Genomic DNA, 24,986 nt, shown 5'->3' with positions numbered 1-24,986 from the left:
GGACTGCCGAGTGCCGACACAGAGGTAGCCACAGCCGTGAACTACCGTACTGTACTGTGTCTGCTGCTAATATAGACTGGTTGATAAAGAGATGTCGTAGTATGTATGTATAAAGAAGAAAGAAAAAAAAACCACGGTTAGGTGGTATACAATTATGGACGGACTGCCGAGTGCCGACACAGAGGTAGCCACAGCCGTGAACTACCGTACTGTACTGTGTCTGCTGCTAATATAGACTGGTTGATAAAGAGATGTCGTAGTATGTATGTATGAAGAAGAAAGAAAAAAAAACCACGGTTAGGTGGTATACAATTATGGACGGACTGCCGAGTGCCGACACAGAGGTAGCCACAGCCGTGAACTACCGTACTGTACTGTGTCTGCTGCTAATATAGACTGGTTGATAAAGAGATGTCGTAGTATGTATGTATAAAGAAGAAAGAAAAAAAAAACCACGGTTAGGTGGTATACAATTATGGACGGACTGCCGAGTGCCGACACAGAGGTAGCCACAGCCGTGAACTACCGTACTGTACTGTGTCTGCTGCTAATATAGACTGGTTGATAAAGAGATGTAGTAGTATGTATGTATAAAGAAGAAAGAAAAAAAAACCACGGGTAGGTGGTATACAATTATGGATGGACTGCCGAGTGCCGACACAGAGGTAGCTACAGCCGTGAACTACCGTACTGTGTCTGCTGCGACTGGATGATAAATAATGATATAAAAAATATATATATATCACTACTGCAGCCGGACAGGTATATATATTATATAATGACGGACCTGCTGGACACTGTCTGTCAGCAGAATGAGTTTTTTATAGAATAAAAAAAAAAAACACCACACAAGTGAAGTCACACGACGAGTGTTTAACTTTTTCAGGCAATCACAATATAGTATACTACTAACTATACTGGTGGTCAGTGTGGTCAGGTCACTGGTCAGTCACACTGGCAGTGGCACTCCTGCAGCAAAAGTGTGCACTGTTTAATTTTAATATAATATGTACTCCTGGCTCCTGCTATAACCTATAACTGGCACTGCAGTGCTCCCCAGTCTCCCCCACAATTATAAGCTGTGTGAGCTGAGCACAGTCAGATATATAATATATACATAGATGATGCAGCACACTGGGCTGAGCAGTGCACACAGATATGGTATGTGACTGTCTTGTACTCCTGGCTCCTGCTATAACCTATAACTGGCACTGCAGTGCTCCCCAGTCTCCCCCACAATTATAAGCTGTGTGAGCTGAGCACAGTCAGATATATAATATATACATAGATGATGCAGGCATGCAGCACACTGGGCTGAGCAGTGCACACAGATATGGTATGTGACTGAGTCACTGTGTGTACCGTTTTTTTCAGGCAGAGAACGGATATATTAAATAAAACAACTGCACTGCTGGTGGTCACTGTGGTCAGTCACTAAACTCTGCACTCTCTTCTACAGTATCAGCCTCAGGTCAATCTCTCTCTCTCTCTCCTAATCTAAATGGAGAGGACGCCAGCCACGTCCTCTCCCTATCAATCTCAATGCACGTGTGAAAATGGCGGCGACGCGCGGCTCCTTATATAGAATCCGAGTCTCGCGAGAATCCGACAGCGTCATGATGACGTTCGGGCGCGCTCGGGTTAACCGAGCAAGGCGGGAAGATCCGAGTCGCTCGGACCCGTGAAAAAAAACATGAAGTTCGTGCGGGTTCGGATTCAGAGAAACCGAACCCGCTCATCTCTACTCTAGACATATCGTTCTAGTGCACAGGTTCTCAAACTCGGTCCTCAGGACCCCACACAGTGCATATTTTGCAGGTCACCTCACAGAATCACAAGTTAAATAATTAGCTCCACCTGCGGACCTTTTAAAATGTGTCAGTGAGTAATTAATACACCTGTGCACCTGCTGGGTTACCTGCAAAACATGCACTGTGTGGGGTCCTGAGGACCGAGTTTGAGAACCACTGTTCTAGTGTATGGTGCTCTTTACTTTCACATTCTCCCTGAAATGCTTTTTCAAAAGTAGGCAAGTGTGCACTAAGGTTGATCTGACAGTTGCCTGGTCTATAACTACTAGCTAAATATATTAAGAAACAAAGACATGACACTTGCATTGTGGTTTACTGAATTCTACTAGTTTAACATTGTTTTTTGTTTCAGTCCAGTAACATCTTGTGGTTTTATATTTCCATTCACAGAGAAGCAGGATAGGATATTGTATGAGCTTCTCATTGCTTTGTGTTTATGTGCTCCCTTGCACAGAAATACATTCCTGTGTCTTTAGGTTCCACTGTATTTATTTGGAGAAAGACCTGTTTCTTGGCGTTGTCTTTTGTGATTGTGGTTCTGCTTTTGAGTAAATCAGCATAATATGTGCTACCACCGGTGAGTATTCGTCCAATCCATTCTAGACCTTGCCCAGGTGACTGTCTGATCCAGCTAATGTGATAGCTGGTTAACTCAAACCCTGAGCATGTACAGGTTACTTTAAGTTGCTGTGAAGGTCTCACAATCCCTGGCCCTGTCTCCTGTATTGTCTGAGAGAGGACGCCTGTAAAGCAGAGAACAGTTATTAGATACAGTCTGTCTGAGAAAAATCTGTATTTATATTTATACTATAAATATGATATTAATTCCAGTCCTCACATATTGGCAAAAACACAAAGAGCAGTATGAGAACATCCATTTCTATGTAGTAAAGCTATGAGCTGAATCCAGATACTGAAGATGATGAGGAACATTCTCTCCACTCCTATATTGCTCAGGTCTGTGGATGTATTTGCATAATACATTAAATCAAGTTTGTAATACATAGCAGCGTACAGACATGTTTTGCATGTAATATATTTGTAACGTGTAACATTTTTGCACAGATGTAGCTATGCTAGGGTTGCCACCTCATCCCTTTAATTCTGTACACATATTAATTACGGGATCCGGTCTGAAGATCGACACTGTCTAGCGTGAAAATGTTTAGGTCGACCACTATAGGTCGACAGTCCCTAGGTTGACAGGGTTGGAAGGTCGACATGTGCTAGGTCGACATGAGTTTTTAAACAAAATTTCTTTTTTTTTTTAAACTTTTTCATACTTTACGATCCACGTGGACTACGATTGGAACGGTAATCATACCCGAAGCATGGCAAGTGAAGCGAGTCATGCGAGGGGACACGGTGCACTAATTGGGGTTCCCGGTCACTCTACGAAGAAAACGGCACAAAAAAACACACCTTATGTTGACCTTTTGACATGTCGACCTAGCACATGTCGACCTAGAAACCCTGTCGACCTAGAAACCCTGTCTACCTAGTGACTGTCGACCTATAGTGGTCGACCTAAACATTGTCGACTTGATGATCTACACCTATTAATTACACAGGTTCTGTGGCTGGCTAACTTCAAGACTCCATTTCACCTGGTTTTAATCAGCCACAAGACCTGTATAATTAAAATGTGTCCAGAATTAAAGGGATGAGGCGGCAACCCTAAGCCATGCTCAACTTTGCTCTATGCGTATGCATCATGGCATAGATGGCATAACTAGTGTGACCGTGACTGACATGCGCATCCTTAGGAATTAATGGAGTGATGGACAGCTGTGAATGGTCTCTGCAGCCATGCTCACCATGCAGCAAGCCGCGACACAACATGCTGCATCACATCAAAGATGAACATGGCTACATGTATACATATATAAGGTAACTAAGGGGGTATCCAATAGCCCCGATACAGCGTGCCCCCCCCCCCCCCCCATGCTGCCACTTATCCAGGGGATTATGTTTCGGGTGCCTTCGGGTGTCTCCTGTACCTGAAGCATGATCCACGATAAGCAGCCACTGGTGGCGTGATAACACATGGGATAGGGAACTTATCCCAGGAACCATTTGTTATTGTATTCTCATGGGTCCATTTATGGCTGATAAAAATGGGCCTCTATTTGGATACCACGATAATGACCGTCAATCAAAAATCTCAATTTCATACTCTTTATCGTCTGAAAATGAAAAGCTTCAAATTAGAGGTGAGTGGTTCGGATTTTGAGAAATCCAACCCGCACAGAAATTCCTCTATCAGGGGCAGTCGAGCCTGGGGCTCAGATCTGTCCCGACTGCCTTGAACCCGGCCCGAGCCGAACATTGGAGATCCCGCTGTCAGATCTCGTGTGTTTGCCTTGGGCGCAAATTTCAAGTCAATAGGGCTTACCGCTGTCTGTCACGGCTCTCAGCCAATAAGCTTGTCCCAATAGCCTTTAATGGGGGAAAGATGGTGGCATGCACCACTCTGACACCACTGCCCGCACTGCTGCCACAGCCACCCGCACTCCCGACACTGCCACCTGCACTGCAAACAGGGCCGGCCCAAGCTTATTTTATTTAGTAAGCCAAAATCTATTTTGGCACCGCTTGATGGGATAAAAGTGGTGTGGTCTTACAAGAAAGGGGTGTGGCTTCACAATTGTACTCCCCGTGGTACAGGGTGACAGTGGGTGACAGGGAGATAATAGGTTACTGGTGAGGCAGGGGTGACAGGGAGATAATGGGTGACTGAGGCAGGTGTGACAGGGAGATAATGGGTGACTGAGGCAGGGTGACATTGATATAGTGGATGACTGATGTCCCCAGTGTGATGTTAGTGTATTAGAATGCTTAATATTTGTAGACACTCCATTAGTAATATGTGTAAGGCTGAATCTTCAGTGATGGTCCCTGGGACCAGAGGGATGCTGGGAAGTGGGTGGTCCAATATGCAGTGTGCCTGGAGTTGGTGATGGAATAAAACGGCACAGCAGTGAACTCACATGTCTTTGTGTCCTTATGACTGGATTTACAAACATATGAACAAAACATGGTGTCAGAAGAACTTTAACTTGGACTGCTAGTGCTCTCAGAGTGTGAAAGAATCCTGCAGCAGTCTATAAGGCTGTGATACTCAGTGTCTGCAAAGCCTGCCGTGTGCTCCTCTCTTCAAACAGTGAGTAACCATGGATAAACTGGCTCCTCCAACTGGCATGTTGATGTCTGGTAACTTGTCTGAAAACTGGAAAAGATTTAAGCAAAGGTTTAATATATATTTTGCTGCATGTGGAGCTGATACAGAGGCTGACAAAACTAAGGCATCCATTTTCCTCCATGCGATAGGAGAGGATGTGCTGGACATTTATAATAGCACCATATTCTGCCCCTCATCAAACTGAAAACTATCTTCTATAGTGCAAAAGGTTGAAGATTACTTTGTGCCAAGGAAAAATGTGACATATGAAAGATATAAGTTTTTCACATGTGATCAGAAGTCTGGATATGGATTTGATCAGTATGTTACAGAGCTGCAATCACTCAGTATAACCTGTGAGTTTGGTGATTTAAAGGATTCACTGATTAGAGATAATAATGTCTGTGGAATACCTGATAATGGACTCAGAGAGAGATTGCTGAGAGAGCAAGACCTAACACTAGAAAAGGCAGTGACTATGTGCAGATCTGCAGAAATAACTAGATTTCAAGCCAAAATGTTACACAAGGAAGCTGATGTACAGCACGTACATGTGGTGCAGAAAACAGCCAAGCAAACCTCCATTCTCAAGAATGAAGCAGTCTAAGCCACAGTCTAACAAGGAAATGTGTAGTAGATGTGGAAATGCTCACAATCCTAAAATGTGCCCTGCATGAAATGTGGTAGACTTAATCACTTTGCCAAATGCTGTAAAATGAAAAAGTGAAACAACCAAAGTGCATGCTATTAAACAAACAGAGGAATTCTTTGTGGATTGCATTGAACTTTGCAGTGCAGATAAGAAAGAATGGATTGTCCCTTTAACTGTGAACGAGATTGTCATTCCCTTTAAGCTTGATACTGGCGCGCAGGTGAATTAAATATCGTTTCAAGACTATAAGAATTTTAGAGTAAAACCTAAAATTCATCCAGCCAAAGTGAAAGTTACAGGGTACACTCGGGAGAAAATTCCTGTGAAAGGTACAGTACATGCTTAGTGACACAGAAATATAAGGGACAACAGTTTAAAACATCTCTACTGAATGTGGATAAAAATGTGCAACCGATTCTAGGATTAAGTTCCTGTGAGAAACTAAGCTTGCTAAAGAAAGTTTTTATGGTGACATCACAAGTAGAAGATGACTGCAAATCGATGTTTACAGAATACAGAGACTTGTTTGAAGGTCTAGGTTGTTTGCCTTGAGAGCATAAAATAAATATAGACACGCAAGTTTCTTCAGTGATACACCACTGTAGAAAAGTGCCGTTTGCGCTGAAAGAAACACTGAAACAAGAGTTAAATCGTATGGAAACCTTGGGTGTGATACAGAATGTTGATGAGCCTACTGAATGGGTAAGCTCCTTAGTAATTGTTGAAAAGAAAAATGGACAACTCAGAATATGTCTAGACCCCAGAGATTTAAACAAAGCTATTAAGCGAGAACATTTCAAACTACCAACCAGAGATGAAATCATGTCGCAATTTGCAGGAGCAAAATGGTTCAGTAAATTGGACGCATCATCAGGATTCTGGCAAATGAAGCTAGATGAGACCAGCTCAAAGCTATGTACATTTAATACACCAGAAGGTCGATACAGATTTCTTCGACTACCATATGGAATATTGTCTGCTCCAGAAGTATATCACAAAAAGATACACATGATTTTTGAACATATTCCAGGTGTTGAAACAATGATGGTTGACATTATTGTCTGGGGATCTACAAAGGAAGAACATGATTCTAGATTGAGACAAGTAATGGAACTTGTCAAGAAAGTGAATCTAAAGCTAAACAAGGACAAATGTGAATTTGGCGTGAATACACTTACCTTTATGGGCGACGTGGTCTCGGATCAAGGTGTAAAACCAGTCCCAAGGAAAATATCAGCCATAGTGAACATGGAACTTCCTAACAACAAAGACGACGTCAGAAGATTCCTAGGAATGATTACTTACTTAGGAAAGTTTATTTCTCAACTCTCTGAATGAACAGCCTCTCTTAGATGGTTGTTGGACAAAGATAACGAGTGGATGTGGTCACATAAACAAGAAGAAAGTTGGCAAAACTTGAAACAGATCATTAGAGAGCAACCAGTGCTAAAATTCTTTGATCCTGCGAAAAGAATAAGAATTTCAGCAGATGCTTCGCAATTTGGCCTAGGCTCAGTGCTGATACAAGAACATGAGGATACATGGCAACCAGTAATCTATGCATCGAGAGCACTGACAAGTGCTGAAACAAGGTATGCTCAGATAGAAAAGAACTTCTAGCGATCACATATGCATTTGAGCGATTTCATCAGTTTGTGTATGGTGAAACATTTACAGTGGAAACTGACCACAAGCCACTGGTAGCTATCATGACTAAATCATTACATGACTGTCCCATGAGAATTCAACGAATGCTTATCAGACTACAGAAATATGATGTACACTTGCTGTACTGTCCCGGCAAATACATGTACATTGCTGATACACTTTCTCGTGCTGTGGACAAAAATGAAGGTTACAAAAGTCTGATGGATGAAGAGATAGAAGCCTATGTTAATTTGATCGTAGCTTCTCTACCAGTGTCTCTTGCAAGACAAGAACAGATTAGGAAAGAAACTGAGACAGATGACACAATGAAAGTGTTGAAAGATATCATTCTGAAAGGTTTGCCAGCAGAAAAACATGCGTGCCCACTGTCTATCCATGATTATTGGATGTACCACAGTGACCTTACAGTTGTCGATGGTATTATTTACAAAGGCAATAGGTTTGTCATACCTGTACGACTAAGAAAAACTATGCTGTGCAAGATACATGAAGGCCACTTAGGAGAAGAAAAATGTAAGCGGAGAGCGCGTGAAGTTATGTATTGGCCAAGAATGAACTAAGACATAGCACAGACTACAGCTACATGTGAATTATGTCTTAGGTATAGACCGAAACAACAGGTCGAGCCACTGAGTCCTCACGCAGTGCCAGAGAGACCGTACCAGAAAGTTGGCGCAGATTTGTTTGATTGTAATGGGAAAACATACATTGTTGTGACTGATTATTACTCTAACTACCCTGAGGTGAAGACACTACATACAACTACTAGTAAAGCCGTAATCAATTGCATGAAGTCAATCTTTGCAAGGCAAGGTGTTCCTATGGAAGTGTTCACTGACAATGGTCCTCAGTTTTCCAGTGCTGAATTTAGACAATTTGCTGATGAGTGGGAATTTGTCCATACTACGTCACGTCCCCACTATCCACGCTCAAATGGGTTGGTGGAAAGTTCAGTAAAAACTGTAAAGAGTCTCATGAAAAAAGCTCAAGAAGGTAAAGAAGATTTCTACAAAAGTCTTTTAATCTACCGCAGTACACCTTTACAGATTGGACTTTCTCCTGCACAAATGCTGATGGGAAGGAGAATTAGAGCAAATCTCCCGATACATGATGAACTGCTTAATACACATAACTTTGCATTGGTCAGACTGAGTAAGGAATGTCAACAGGCGAAACAGAAACTGTTCCATGACAGGCGAGCAAAATGCTTATCTGATCTAAAATCGGGTGACCAAGTCCGTCTCAGAGATCACGAGTAAGGTATTTGGGTGCAGAAAGGTATTGTGCAAGCACAAGTAGCACCAAGATTTTATACTATACGTACAGAGCGTGGAACGGAAGTAAGAAGAAATCGGGTGGATTTAAGATCTCAACCTAAACATAATGAAGACAACATGACTGAAGAATACCCTTCATCTGACATGTATGATGATCCTCATAATGGTGAACAGACCACGATTCTAGAAAGGTCCAACATGGTAGATGAAACACAGACTGTGTATGAAAGTCCCAAAAGGGAAATACGCAGACCTGAGAGACTCATTGAAACGTGTTAGATGATGTTCTTAATATGACGTTGTTAATTGTTGCATTGAAACGTACAGGGCTTATCTTTAAAGAAAAGAGGATATGATGTTAGTATATTAGAATGCTTAATATTTGTATACACTCCATTAGTAATATGTGTAAGCCTGAACCTTCAGTGATGGTCCCTGGGACCAGAGGGATGCTGGGAAGTGGGTGGTCCAGTGTGCAGTGTGCCTGGAGTTGGTGATGGAATAAAACAGTACAGCAGTGAACTCACATGTCTCTGTGTCCTTATGACTGGATTTACAAACATATGAACAGAACACCCAGTGCCAGATACACATGTCCCCACAGCGCCAGATATACCCCCAGTGCAGAGACCCATATCCCCACAGTGCCAGATATGCCCTCAGTGCAGATACACATCCCCACAGTGCCAGATATGCCCCCAGTACAGATACACATAGCCCCACAGTGCCAGCTATGCCCTCACTGCAGATACATATATCCCCACTAGTGATGAGCGGATTCGGTTTTACTCTGTTTTACTCGGTTCTCAAAACCGAATCTTATTGGCTCACTGATGTCACGTGTTTTGGATAGCCAATAAGATTCGGTTTTGAGAACCGAGTAAAACCGAGTAAAACCGAATCCGCTCATCACTAATCCCCACAGTGCCAGATATGCCCCCAGTGCAGATACACATATCCCCACAGTGCCAGATATGCCCCCAGTGCAGATACACATATCCCCACGGTGCCAGATATGCCCCCCAGTGCCGATACACATATCCCCACAGTGCCAGCTATGCCCCCAGTGCAGATACATATATCCCCACAGTGCCAGACATGCTCCCAGTGCAGATACACATGCCGCCACAGTGCCCGATATGCCCCCAGTGCAGATACACATGCCCCCACAGTGCCTCCCACAGTGCCAGATATGCCCCCAGTGCTGCTACACATGCCCCCAGTGCCAGATATGCCCCCAGTGCTGCTACACATGCCCCCACAGTGCCTCCCACAGCGCCAGATATGTCCCCAGTGCTGCTACTGTACACATGCCTCCACAGTGCTTCCTACAGTGCCAGATATGCCCCCAGTGCTGCTACACATGCCCCCACAGTGCCAGATATGCCCCCAGTGCTGAGACACATGCCCCCACAGTGCCTCCCACAGTGCCAGATATGCCCCCAGTGCTGATACACATGCCCCCACATTGCCTCCTACAGTGCCAGATATGCCCCCAATGCTAATACACATGCCCCCATAGTACCTCCTACAGTGCCAGATATGCCCTCATTGCTGATACACATGCCCCCACAGTGCCTCCCACAGCAACAGATATGCCCCCAGTTCTGATACATCTGCTGCTGTGAGGGGAGGAGAGCGTAGCGTGCGCCTCTCCTACCCCTCTGTCTCCAGCAGCGGTGTCTATCTTCAATTCGCCACCAGTCCGCGAGCCAATTAGAGCTCGCGGTCCGGCAGCCAATCAGGAGCCTCAGCTGCCGGTCCGCGAGCTCTGATTGGCTCATGGCTGGCACCGAATTTAAGATAGACACCGCCGTTGGAGACATCAGTGCGCACCGGGCATCGGTGGCTGGGAGAGGATCGAGCCGCTTGCTGGCCACCGCTGCTGTAGAGAGTGAGTCACTGTGACTCACTGTCTGCAGCAGCGCCCTCTACTGCCTGGCGCTCAACGCAGCTGCGTAGCCCGCGTATGCATTGGGCCGGCCCTGACTGCCGCCACCCCCGCACTGAGGATAACGCTGGCACTCCTGCACTGCTGACACCCCCACACTGAAGACACCGCCAGCACTCCTGCACTGCTGATACAACTGGCACCCCTGTACTTAGGACACCAACAACACTCCTGCACTGCCAACACCACCAGCATCCCAGCAGTGCTAACACCACCTGCAACCCCACACTGAGGTTACTGCCAGCACTGCCGACACTGCCTGCATCCCTGGAGTGAGGACACCCCTAGCACCCCCACACTTCTGATGCAGTCAGCAGTAGCAACTCCACCAGCAACTCCGCACGAGGACACTGCTGACACCCCGCACTGAGGACACCACCATCACTGATGACACCACCAGCACCCTAGCAGTACGGACACCACCGGCAACCCCACACTGAGGACATTGCCAGCACTGCCGACACCCCTGAGGTAAGGCTACCCCTTGCACCCCGACACTGCTGACACAACCAGCAGTACCGACACTACAAGCAACTCTGTACTGAGGACACCACCGTTACAGCTGACACTGCCAGTACTCCAACAGTACTTACACCGCCGGCAACCCCACAATGAGGACTCTGCCAGCACCCCTGCACTGCCGACACCCCTGCACTGCCGGCATTCTCGCACTGAGGAAACCACCGACATCCCCTGTCACAGTAAGTGCACAATTTGTGTATCCGCCCTGCACTGTGTCCTGCATTGTATCCGACCAACACTGTATCCCGCACTATATCCAACATGCACTGTATCCGACTAGCAATGTATCCAGTACTGTATCCAACCTGCACTATATCCAACCTGAATTGTATTCGACCTGCACTGTATCCTGCACTGTATCCAACCCATACTAGCCTACTTTTGAAAACTAGTTTTAGGGAGATTCCAGGCGGCAGTGGAATGTGCCGTTGAGGGGCGTCTCTAGCTCCGCCCAGGGTGTGTGTCTAACTCCACCCATGGGCGTGTTTATTGCAATCGGGTGTGTCCTGTAATTGCAGGTGAAAACTATAGTACTAAAAGCAGCAAAAGGCAGCATTATACCCAGCACTTTACATTCTAACATTCCACCAAACTTGTTGAATCCTCCAGGAGCGACATCTGTGCGCGCGGAATTAGGGGCATGGCCTCGTTGATAAGGGTGTGGCCTCACAGGAAGTGCGATTATGAGCCATGCCTGTTTTTGTTACTATGGGGGCATGAACAGTTCTCTGTGAGCAGCTGGCCACACCCTGTGTCCTCTCTGCCGATGAATAGAGCATGTGCGCATGTGCTCAGTGTCTATACACTGCTGCTCTGCTAAGGTCTGCCAACTGCCCCTCCCCCAACTGCAGGACACTGATGCCCACGGGTGGGACAATGGTGCAGTCAGTGAAAAATGGGACTGTCCTGCCAAAATTAGGACAGCTGGGAGGTATGACATAAATAACATACACAGCGCCCCTCGCCCATATTACACCAAGTACACAGCCCCCCCATATTACACCCAGTACCAGATTACACACAGCATACACAGCCCCCCATATAACACCCAGTACCAGATTACACACAGCATACACAGCCCCCCATATTACACCCAGTACCAGATTACACACAGCATACACAGCCCCCCATATTACACCCAGTACCAGATTATACACAGCCCCCCATATTACACCCAGTACCAGATTACACACAGCATACACAGCCCCCCATATTACACCCAGTACCAGATTACACACAGCATACACAGCCCCCCATATTACACCCAGTACCAGATTACACACAGCATACACAGCCCCCCATATTACACCCAGTACCAGATTACACACAGCATACACAGCCCCCCATATTACACCCAGTACCAGATTACACACAGCATACACAGCCCCCCATATTACACCCAGTACCAGATTATACACAGCCCCCCATATTACACCCAGTACCAGATTACACACAGCATACACAGCCCCCCATATTACACCCAGTACCAGATTACACACAGCATACACAGCCCCCCATATTACACCCAGTACCAGATTACACACTGCATACACAGCCCCCCATTTTACACCCAGTACCAGATTACACACAGCATACACAGCCCCCCATATTACACCCAGTACCAGATTACACACAGCATACACAGCCCCCCATATTACACCCAGTACCAGATTACACACAGCATACACAGCCCCCCATATTACACCCAGTACCAGATTACACACAGCATACACAGCCCCCCATATCACACCCAGTACCAGATTACACACAGCATACACAGCACCCATATTACACCCAGTACCAGATTACACACAGCATACACAGCCCCCCATATTACACCCAGTACCAGATTACACACAGCATACACAGCCCCCCATATTAAACCCAGTACCACATTACACACAGCATACACAGCCCCCCATATTACACCCAGTACCAGATTACACACAGTATACACAGCCCCCCATATTACACCCAGTACCAGATTATACACAGCCCCCCATATTACACCCAGTACCAGATTACACACAGCATACACAGCCCCCCATATTACACCCAGTACCAGATTACACACAGCATACACAGCCCCCCATATTACACCCAGTACCAGATTACACACAGCATACACAGCCCCCCATATTACACCCAGTACCAGATTACACACAGCATACACAGCCCCCCATATTACACCCAGTACCAGATTACACACAGCATACACAGCCCCCCATATTACACCCAGTACCAGATTACACACAGCATACACAGCCCCCCATATTACACCCAGTACCAGATTACACACAGCATACATACACAGCCCCCCCATATTACACCCAGTACCAGATTACACACAGCATACACAGCCCCCCATATTACACCCAGTACCAGATTACACACAGCATACACAGCCCCCCATATTACACCCAGTACCAGATTACACACTGCATACACAGCCCCCCATATTACACCCAGTACCAGATTACACACAGCATACACAGCCCCCATATTAAACCCAGTACCACATTACACACAGCATACACAGCCCCCCATATTACACCCAGTACCAGATTACACACAGCATACACAGCCCCCCATATTACACCCAGTACCAGATTACACACAGCATACACAGCCCCCCATATTACACCCAGTACCAGATTACACACAGCATACACAGCCCCCCATATTACACCCAGTACCAGATTACACACAGCATACACAGCCCCCCATGTTACACCCAGTACCAGATTACACACAGCATACACAGCCCCCCATATTACACCCAGTACCAGATTACACACAGCATACACAGCCCCCCATATTACACCCAGTACCAGATTACACACAGCATACACAGCCCCCCATGTTACACCCAGTACCAGATTACACACAGCATACACAGCCCCCCATATTACACCCAGTACCAGATTACACACAGCATACACAGCCCCCCATATTACACCCAGTACCAGATTACACACAGCATACACAGCCCCCCACATTACACCCAGTACCAGATTACACACAGCATACACAGCCCCCATATTACACCCAGTACCAGATTACACACAGCATACACAGCCCCCCATATTAAACCCAGTACCACATTACACACAGCATACACAGCCCCCCATATTACACCCAGTACCACATTACACACAGCATACACAGCCCCCTTATTACACCCAGTACCAGCATACACATATGGGATGTAATCATGTTACCGGCGGTCAGGATCACGACCGCTAGAAATCCCAACAGTCAGCATTCCGACTAAAAGGGACTATTCCCACTCGTGGGTGTCCACGACACCCATAGAGTGGGAAAAGAACCTGTAGTGAGCGCAGCGAGCTTGCAGCATGGCGAGTGCAGCGAGCCAGCAAGGGGCTTTGTTGCACTCGTCCCCATCGCCGGCAATCTGGCGTCTGGGATCCCAGCATCATTATGCTGACCAGTGGGATCCCAACCGCCGGTCATCCGATCCCAACCCCCCCATATTATACCCAGCACATGATATTACACTCAGCACATGACATTATACACAGCCCCCCCATATTACACCCAGCACACGACATTATACACAGCACATGACATTATACATAGCCTCCCCATATTACACCCAGTACACCACATTACACCCAGCACATGACATTATACATAGCCCCCCATATTACACCCAGCACACAACATTACACCCAGCACATGACATTATACATAGCCCCCCTATATTACACCCAGCACATGACATTACACTCAGCACATGACATTATACATAGCCCCCCCATATTACACCCAGCACATGACATTACACCCAGCACATGACATTATACATAGCCCCCCATATTACACCCAGCACATGACATTATACACAGCCCCCCCCCCTCCATATTACACCCTGCACATGACATTATACACTGCAGCTCTAAAGGACATATATATTCAAGAAAACTAGATTAGCTATATATCTGCAGTGGCTCAGTGGATAAACAATTGGACTATAGTGAGAGAGGTCACCAGTTTGAAGCTAGCTGAGAGACATTCAGTTTTTATTTTTTAGGGAGAGCATACATAGATAAATAGTATAAAAAAATAAATTTAGAAGGTAAAGATATTGCTTAGTCTTTAGGTACATATATAAAACTTGAGGAATATACCATTTCATATACCTCATTTGGAGTATATATAGCCTACAATCATGGGGATTTTTCCCCGTCATCCATTGTTAGGCTATAATCCTCCTATGTTTCACCAAACTAAACAGTTCTATGGATGTGACTTATTCCGAAGATATGTGGGAGAGAGACAAAGAGAGTATTGGGGGGGGGGGGGGGGGGTGTAAAGAGATAATATTTCAAGGGAGTTTTTTCAAGATCAGTGGTAGTCATACCGAAAACATCTGTATTCCTTAAATGTGTCACAATGTTTTATAGACAATGCTGTATTCATAGTCAACAGGAAATGGGAGCATTTCTTTATATATATATATATATAATGTCCCAAGTAGGTCTGGCACTCCATACATCAATAACAGCCACCGGTGTGCCTTTACCAACGGTGTATATGGATACAGGTGCAATCTTTGGAAAGCAGGCACGGCACTCCCGGATTAATAAATAAAGCAGCAGTTTACTTCAACGTTTCGAGGACTATATCCCCGTCTTCAGGAAGCAGTATAAACAGAATAATGAAAAAGACAAACCTTATATCCCGGTGAAAACCCCCACCGCGGGCGTCAGAGACGGGTCGCGTGGTCCGGGATAGCGTGCAGCGCATCAGAATGACGTCCGTCGCACTCATTACCCGGCATTGTCATGCCAACGCTGTCACGAACCGGTCTCTTACCTTTGCGGGTTCAGGGGTTCATCCGTTGCCAGTGCGGTTGCTCGCGGTGCTGTGCGCCCGTGTGGGGACGCAGCGTAATCAGTGGCACAGGTAATGCAGAGTCTGGGAACTGTGAGTGCGGGGACCAAATGGCCTAAGGCACTGCGGTGTGTCTGCTGTATAGGAGGTGGCCATGTTGGAGACCAAATAGGTAATACAGAGCACTTGTGAAAGCACCTGTGGGCAGGTGTAAGCCAATCCCGTGCTTGTGCTGCCTTTGAGTAGGCTGGGATTATGTTACTCTGGGCCAGTGCTTTGTTGTATCAACGCTGTGCTCTAGCTCTGAGCTCTCTCCGTGCATTCCTGTGTGATTCCCGTGGTCCAGATATCGCCTCCGTTCCCAGAGGCCCGTCTGCAGCCTTCACTGCTAAAAGATCCACCGGCTCCCCGCTGTGCTGTCAGTTAATCACGCACCTACTGGTAACAATTGGATTCCCAGAGTCTTGCATGAGGAAACCCTGTCTGCCTGCTTTCAACCATACAGAGTTTGGAGGATTCCACTAACTTCAGCTGTTCGTTTGTTCTGCTCTGCATTTAACCCGTTCATCACTTATATCATCTGCTACAGTCTCACAGTGATCTCCGGAACTCGCAAGTAACCCAATTTAGTACTTTTACTTTCTATGTTGCCATTACAAGGATAATTCTTCACAGTCTCTCAGTTACCTCTCAAAACTTCATTGCAAATCCTCACAGTTATTTCTTCATGTCTGCATTACCCAGTTAAACACATTCTACAGTTCAGCATCAAAGCTTGTTTATATTTGGACAATTCAACATTTATTCTCCAGCCTGTTTTAAACGCAATTCCATGAACATTTCTTTTATTTTTTCTTTAAGATATATCCTGCATATTATTTCTATTATTCATGCAATACGTCAGTATATTATGGTGATTAATAACTTGCCATTTACCACTTTACTGAATTGTTATTTTCAATAAATATATGAAACTGAACTTTCTTCGTCCTCCTTGCTTTCTTCATACCCCAGCACCTACACCTGTGGTTGGTTCCGGGTTAACGGATTCACAAAAACACCCGGACCTGACAGTAAGCACTGGCCACATGGATCCGTCAAGTGACCAATTCGCAGGAGGCGGTGCTACGTCAGATATCCTTTCCCGTCTGGAAAACCAGGAGTCTATACAGACCGTTTAGAGACTCTTCGTACGGCTATTAAAACGTCTCAAGTCCAGATTCCAACTCCGGTTGTCCCAGTTACCACTACAGCTTCTCCTGTGACGCTGCCTACGTCCCGCTTGCAGTTACCCTCTCCGAGTAAGTTTGACGGAACTCCAAAACTTTGCAGAGGATTCCTGAATCAATGCGAGATCCAGTTCGAACTGTTGTCCGCCAGTTTCCCATCAGCTCGTTCTAAGGTTGCATATATTATTGCCCTCCTCTCTGGTCAGGCTCTGGAGTGGGCATCACCATTATGGGAAAGAGGTGATCCTATCCTCTCTAATTACAAGGAGTTCGTACCATCCTTCCGGAGAATCTTTGACGAACCAGGCAGGACCACCTCAGCATCTTTGGAGATTCTCCGTCTACGTCAAGGTTTACGTCCTGTCAGTCAATATATTATTCAGTTTCGCACGTTGTCTTCAGAGTTAAACTGGAACGAGGAGGCCCTGATCGCCGCATTTTGGAATGGACTTTCAGAGAGAATCAAGGATGATTTAACTATCCGGGATGTGCCAACTAAACTGGATGAATTGATTTCTCTCTGTAACAAACTTGACCTACGCTACAGGGAGCGACGTTTAGAGAAATCCAGGGCAGAGCGATCCAGTCCACGTTATCATCCTAGGCCTCGACAAGATTCTTCATCACAGTCTCAGGTAACGACAGAAGAACCTATGCAGATTGGGCGCTCTCGCCTCACAGAGGAGGAACGACTTCGTCGTCGACAGGGTAACCTCTGCATGTACTGTGGGTCCTCCGAACACTTAGTTAAATTCTGCAAACTCCGACCGGGAAACTCTCGCTCCTAGCTTATTCAAGAGAGGTTAAGCTAGGAGTTACTTTAGAATCACGTTCTGGGAAAGAGCCGACCTTGTCTATTCAATTAGAAGTTCCAAGTTCTACAGTGAAAGTTTCAGCTCTCCTAGATTCCGGGGCAGCCGAGAACTTCATCTCCTCAGCCTTTGTCTTACGGTTTAAAGTTCAAACCATGCCTCTGGAAGCAGCAGTTGCTGTTACAGCAGTGGATGGAAGTTGAATTCCAGATGGTATAATTACTCATCGAACCGTATGTCTCAAGATGAAAGTTGGTGTGCTCCATTCCGAATACGTCTCCTTCTACGTGATTCCCAAAGCCTCTCAAGATGTGATACTTGGTTTACCTTGGCTGCAGAAGCATAATCCTCAACTTAATTGGCAAACCATGGAAGTCCTTTCGTGGGGTAAATCTTGTACCAAGGACTGTTTAGCCTCAATTGTACCTCTCCGGTCAATTAGCCTTCCCGACCTACCTCCGGTGTATCAATCTTTTGCGGATGTTTTCAGTAAACAAGCAGCAGACTCTCTACCTCCTCATCGCGAATGGGACTGCCCAATCGTCCTGGTTCCGGGTAAAACACCTCCTAGGGGACGAATTTATCCGCTATCCATCCCAGAGACGCAAGCTATGTCTGATTATAAACAGGAAAATCTAACCAAAGGATTTATCAGACCATCTTCTTCACCTGCAGGAGCCGGATTCTTCTTCGTTAAGAAGAAGGATGGTGGGTTACGACCATGCATAGATTACCGCGGACTCAATGAGATCACTGTGAAAAACAAGTACCCATTACCCTTAATTCCAGAATTATTTGATCGGGTAAAGGGAGCTACTGTGTTTACAAAATTGGATCTCCGAGGGGCCTACAAATTTTTTTTTTTTTTAAATCACATAAGTTTATTGACAAGAGAAAAACAATGACAAATGTAAGCAGTTGACACACTCATAGCACAAGGAGAGTAGAATAATACATAGGCTAGAAAAGTAAGTGCAGAGTCTGTTTCTACGCTACCCGTCATCCCTCTTCTCTTTTTTTTTTATTTTTTTTTCTCTTCATTTAAACAAACCCAAAAACAGTCAGGAGTTAGGAACAAAAGTAGAGAATAATGTAGAATATTCCGAAGGGCCAACCAGTGGATCCCTTGGGAGGGCTTGTAGGAGGTTACCGAGAGATTCAGAGGGGAAAAGAAGCAAGAGTGGTAATAAAAACTTGAGGAGAGAAGAGAGTGGATAGAACTAGAGAGCGTAAAAAAACAAAAAAAAAAACAAAAACAAGGAGAGATCACAGATGGTGGAAAAGCGAGTCAGGAAAAAAGTGGTGTGGGGAAAAAGGGTAAGGAGAACTAGGAGAGACCTGGGAGAGCTACTTGAAATTTAGTGTACCAAGGTGTCCAGACGCCGTGGAATTTATCCACTGTGTTGTTCATCAAGGAGGAAAGATATTCCATCTTTGCTACAAACCAAACGCGGTTCATAAGTTGAGGGCGGGTTGGAGGGGAAGGGAGTTTCCATGATTTAGCAATCTGGAGTTAAGCTGCACAGGCTATATGCATAGCCAGTTTGTTTTCCGGCTTGGATAGCTGACAGGCTGGGGCACACATGAGCAGCGTCTCAGGGGGAGGGGGGGGGGGCAGTCTGGGATAAGCGACTGAATAAGGATACGGACCAATGACCAGAAAGAGGCTATCTTCGGGCAGATCCACCAGATATGAAAATATGAGCCTACTTGACCACATTGACGCCAACAGAGGTTAGAAGTGTTCGGGTATATTTGGTGTAGGCGTTCGGGAACCAAATACCAGCGCGTGTAGACTTTGTAGGAGTTCTCCTTGATGGAGACGCTAATAGAGCATTTGGAAATATTCAATCGGACAGATTCCCATACTTCATCTTCCAGGGGAGTCCCCAAGTCACTTTCCCAGGCAAGTTCATGTGGTGTGCGGGGGGGCGCAGCTGGAGACAAAATAGAATGATATAGATTAGAAATAGTGCCTCGGTCCGTGGGTCGGTACATGCAAAGGCGCTCCATCGGTGTCGGGATATTAGGAAGAGGCGTTGTCCTATTTGAGGACATCACAAAATTTCGAATTTGAAGGTATTGATAAAAATATGAAGATGGGAGAGAGTGCTTTGTTTGCAGATCTGCGAATGAGTACGGTACATTGTTGTGAAGTAGGTGATGGAAGCAAGAGACGCCTGCTCTGGCCCAGTTGGAAGCAAAATGATGGGATCGGCCCGGGGAGAAGGAGGGGTTATTCCAGATGGGGGTTAGTGGAGAGGGGAGTGTGTGGAGTGAGAGTTTAGATTTTAGTGAGTCCCACACCGATAAAGTTAGGGATATTGTTGGCACTGGCAGAATGGTTTTAGGTCTGTGCGGACGGGGGAGCCATGGGAGATGAGAAACTGAATCAACCTGAGCCAGGTCACTCCCCAAGTCCACCCATCTCCTTGTGTGCCGTGGAGAATGCCAGGCAACTAGCTGACTGAGTGCCGTGGCGTAATAGTATCTTGATAGTGAAGGAAGGCCTAGACCACCACAAGGAGGGCTCTGCTGGAGAGTCTCCCTACGCAATCTCGACTTCTTATCATTCCAAATGAATTTGCCATATTGGGCCTGGAGGGAGGATATAATCCGGGGAGGGATTGGGACAGGAAGAGTCTGGAAGAGATATAAAATCTTGGGGATGGCGTTCATCTTAATGGCATTGATCCTGCCAATCCAAGAAATGAAGTGTTTTTTCCATCCCAAGATGTTTTGAGATATTTCCTTAAATAGGGGGGGGGAAGTTTGCTTCATAGAGAGAATGGTAAGATTTGGTGATATGCACCCCCAGATATTTAATGGAGGTATGACGCCATGCAAAAGGGAAGTTGGCTTTCAGAAGATTTAACGTGTTAAGTGGGATGTGTAATGGGAGGGCCTCAGACTTGTCATTATTCACCTTATAACCAGAGAGTTCCCCATAGAGAGTTAACTCTTTGAAAAGGTTGGGTAGGGAAATTAATGGGCTAGTGAGGGTGAGGAGGACGTCATCCGCAAAAAGGGACAGTTTGTATTGTGAGTCTTTGATAGAGAAGCCCGTAATGTCCGGATTAAGACGGATGCGGCAAGCGAGAGGTTCAATTATCAAAGCGAAGATGAGAGGCGACAGGGGGCATCACTGACGCGTACCATTGGTGACGGCGAAGGAGTCTGAGAGAATTCTGTTCGCTAGAACAGAAGTGGAGGGATTGTGATAGAGTGCCGAAATGGCTTGGAGAAATTCCCCGCAAACACCAAAGCTACGGAGTGTTTGATCGAGAAAAGCCCACGAAACCCTATCGAAGGCTTTCTCCACGTCTAATGCCAATAGGAGAGAGGGGAGTTTAACTGAGTTAGCGTGGTGTATCAGGTTGATGGTGCATCTGGTATTATCTAGAGCTTGGCGTGTAGGGACAAAACCGACTTGGTCGGGATGTATAAGAGACGGAAGAAGGGGGTTCAGGCGTAGGGCAAGAATTTTTGCAAAAGTTTCAAGTCGGTGTTGAGAAGGGAAATAGGGCGGTAATTAGAGACCTGTTGGTGATCCTTGCCAGGTTTGGGAATAACAGTAATTAGTGCTTTAGTTGTTTCGCTGTGAAAGAGTTCCCCGTTAAGGATTTTATTAAAAGTAGACGTCAAGTGAGGGACAAGAGAACACTCGAATGTTTTATAGTACGCAAAAGGTAGGCCGTCCGGTCCTGGAGCCTTTGAGGGTTTCTGTAGTTTAAGAGCAGCCGATACTTCCTCGTCAGAAATAGGCTTACAGAATGCAGTGGCTGAGGGTGTATCCAACTGCGGGAGGGAGCATGAGGTCAGGAAGTCAGAGATGCGCGTGTTTGAGTCAGGTTGGGAAGATGTACTGTCTGGGGAGTTATACAAACGGGTGTAGTATTCCTTAAAGATAGAGTTGATGTTTGAGGGATTATAGTGTATATTACCTTTAGAGTCCTTGAGCGAGACTATAGAAGAGAGGGCTTTTCGTGCTTTTAATCTATTTGCCAAGAGGGCATCTGCCTTGTTGCTTTTCTCATAGTATCGCTGGTTCAGCCAACGTAGGGATTTATCTATCTTTTCCGTGATTAGTGCATTGAGAGATGCCCTAGCTGCCATAAGCTGTTTGTAGTTCGAGTCCGTGGGGCTGCGTTTATGAAGAGAGTCTAGGTTTTGGACCTGGTCAGTGAGATTTCTAAGTATTGCTTTGTGTTCCCTATTGTGATGAGATGCATAGCTAATGACATGGCCTCTAAGGACAGCTTTGTGAGCTTCCTAGACTAATGGAGAACATCCTGAATCAGGATTATTAAAAGAAAAGTATTCCGTGAGCAGGCCAGCTATCTTGGATTTGAAGGAGGGAATTTTAAGAAGTGTCTCATTCAGACGCCAAGATGGGCGGGAAACTGGGGCATCCAACAGATCAAATGCGGATGCGACGGCGGAGTGATCCGACCAGACATTGGGGATAATCGAAGAGGACAAAATGTGGTTAGAGGCCGGGGGGCTGCAAAAAAGATAGTCAAGTCTGGAATAAGACTGATGGGGGTTGGAAAAAAAAGTGTAGTCCTTGGAGGAAGGGTTAAGAGCACGCCAAGTATCAAAGAGAGATGCTTCCTTAACAAGTTTAGAGAAAGTATCGGATATATGACAGGTGCGGGAGTGTTTCCGGGGAGTGGACTTATCTAATAGAGGGTCTAGAACTGCGTTGAAATCCCCTCCCAAGAAAACATAACCCGCTCTGTGTTTCTGGAGAGCCTTGAAAAAGGATCCCAAAAACCGTTGTTGGCCCGTGTTGGGTGCATAGAGATTGGCTATAGTCACTTCCAGGTGCCCCAGCCTGCCAACCAAAATTATATACCTCCCCTCTGTGTCAACATGAACCGAGCTTTGAGTGAAGGGGAGTTTGTTGCTTATCAGGATAGCGACTCCGTTATGCTTAGATTCCATTGAGGAGTACAACACAGTGGAGAATCGTCTGGAAGACAAAGTGGGGTGGCTGTTTCGCTTAAAATGTGTTTCTTGAAGTAGAACTATGTCTGCGCGAAGGGTGCGGATTGTACGGAACAAGTGAGAGCGCTTATGGGGCGTGTTAAGGCCCCGGACATTCATAGAGGCAATGGTGAAAGGCATGGTGCTGAGAGCGGGGAGAGTGTGGATGAAGTCTTGAAAAGGGCCGACTCGCTCAGGAGGGAGAATTTAGAAAAGAGGAATAGAAAGAGAAAGAAGAGAGGGGAGGGAAAAAAAAAAGGAGGTAGGGTGGGTGTTAAAGGAGTAGAGTACCAATTTCAGAGATTGGTACTCCTGTAAGTAGGACTTAGCGGTCCAAAAAGGCGAGGGAACCAAAGTTCCAAGTCGTCAAAAGGGATTAAAAAAGAAATAAAATTTGGGGGGGTGGAAATTTAAGTGAGTATAGAGATATCACATGCAGGGAGGAGAACAGGAAGTGTACGCCCAACCCAAGAAGAGAAGGGATAATGCGTTAAACAAAACGGGCACTAGTGTGTAGGAGGCAAGAGGTGGATCGGTGTCCCCTGGGTGAGGGGGATAAAGGGAGAGAGACAAGGGGGAGGGAGAGAGAAAGAAAGGGGAAAGAAAAAAAAAAAAACCAAGTGGGGATGGGGAACAATCATCGCTGAAAAATACATTGGGTAATTATCATCTGTAAATACCAGAAACTTTATGGAATACAAGGATATACACTTATTAGTACCAGTAGGGGCGAGGGGCGATGGGTACCGGGGGCCCACAGTGCGGCATCTGGAGTCTAAGAGAAAGCCAACGATGAAGCTGGCTGGATATGTGAGACCCCCGCGCCCGTGGCCCACGCCACGTCCCAAAACAACCTGAAAACGTTAGAACAGCGGGAGGAAAAAGACCACCCAATGCTTGAAGCTGTCAATATTACTGTGAGCATCTAAGAGAAACATTAATTCCCTGAACTGGGACGGAAACTAACATCGGGAGGTAAAATGTGGCATTGGGGGGGCGATGAAATCAAACCGTGGTTAGAGGTAGCACGCAGGGTTAGGTGTGAATACTAGAATCCGAAACTTGGCCACCTAGGCTACAGTAAACATATTGTGTTTAGTGAATTTGAGCTGCTACAAAGAATTACCTCAAAACAATTCCAGAAAAAAAAAAAAAAAATAAATAAATAAAAGGCATCATGGGAGAGGGAGGGGGGGGGGGGGTTGGAGAGAGAGAGAGAGAGAAAGAAAAAAAATAATAAAAAAAATAAAAATAAAAAATAAATAAATAAAAATAAAATAAAAGGGGGTAGGGTAAGGGGAGGGGTGGACATATGCGATACGTAAACATAACATTGAAATCCTTACGGTCGTATAACAGGGGGTGATCCCTCAACAACAAACAGTCAATGATTAGTTATACAAACGTCTGAGGGAGGAAGTAAGCATAATGGCGCAGATTATTCAGGGGCTAAAGTACTTATCAGCGGAAAGGGAAAAGGGCTCGTAGGAAAACATCCATCCCAATGCATAATCAAATTTTAAGTCAAGTGGTCTGCCCCAACGGGTGGTCCGGCTTCTTCTATATGCGAAAGCAAGTCCTTGCCCTCACGGGGGTCTCTGATGATGACTGTCTTTCCCTGAAGGTCAACAATTAGCTTGAAGGGGAAACCCCATCGGTATCGGATGTGCCTTTGTTAGATCCCGGAGTTCTCTCCGTTTGGCTATGGTTAAAGGGGCCAGGTCTTGGAAGAACTGTAGTTTAGAAGAGTTGAAGAGTACATGAGGCTTTCCACGGGTAGAATTGAGGACCCTTTCTTTATCTTTAAACTTGAGAAAGCGGAGGACCACATCGCGAGGAGGCTCACCATCCCTAGGCTTAGGGCGGAGGGCCCGATGAGCCCTCTCCAGAGGAAACTGTACAGCCCCCAGGTCCGGTATCAGAAAGGAGAAGAGATTGTGAAGGTAGGATTCGAGGTTATCCACACTGACGGATTCGGGGATGTTGCGAATGCGCAGATTGGATCTGCGTTCGCGGTTCTCAAGATCCTCGTTTTTA

At 45.9% G+C, this 24,986-nt stretch overlaps 1 long non-coding RNA gene across 2 annotated transcripts in view; it reads right to left on the bottom strand.

Moving 5' to 3' along the window:
• Positions 1-2,105: 2,105 nt before the first annotated feature.
• LOC134899108 (uncharacterized) overlaps positions 2,106-24,986 on the bottom strand; it is a 36,444-nt gene continuing 13,563 nt past the window's right edge. The window contains exons 1-2 of one of the 2 annotated variants that reach the window (XR_010172842.1): positions 2,650-2,752; positions 2,106-2,554 (exon numbers count right to left, since the gene is read on the bottom strand). This is a non-coding gene — a long non-coding RNA (uncharacterized LOC134899108). Of the gene's footprint in view, positions 2,555-2,649; positions 2,753-24,986 lie in introns of those variants that run through there. The other variant, XR_010172893.1, reaches the window with a different exon arrangement.

The sequence above is a fragment of the Pseudophryne corroboree genome, chromosome 1, assembly GCF_028390025.1.
Source record: "Pseudophryne corroboree isolate aPseCor3 chromosome 1, aPseCor3.hap2, whole genome shotgun sequence".
NCBI lineage: Eukaryota > Metazoa > Chordata > Amphibia > Anura > Myobatrachidae > Pseudophryne > Pseudophryne corroboree.
This window is presented reverse-complemented; position numbering and strand designations above follow the sequence as displayed.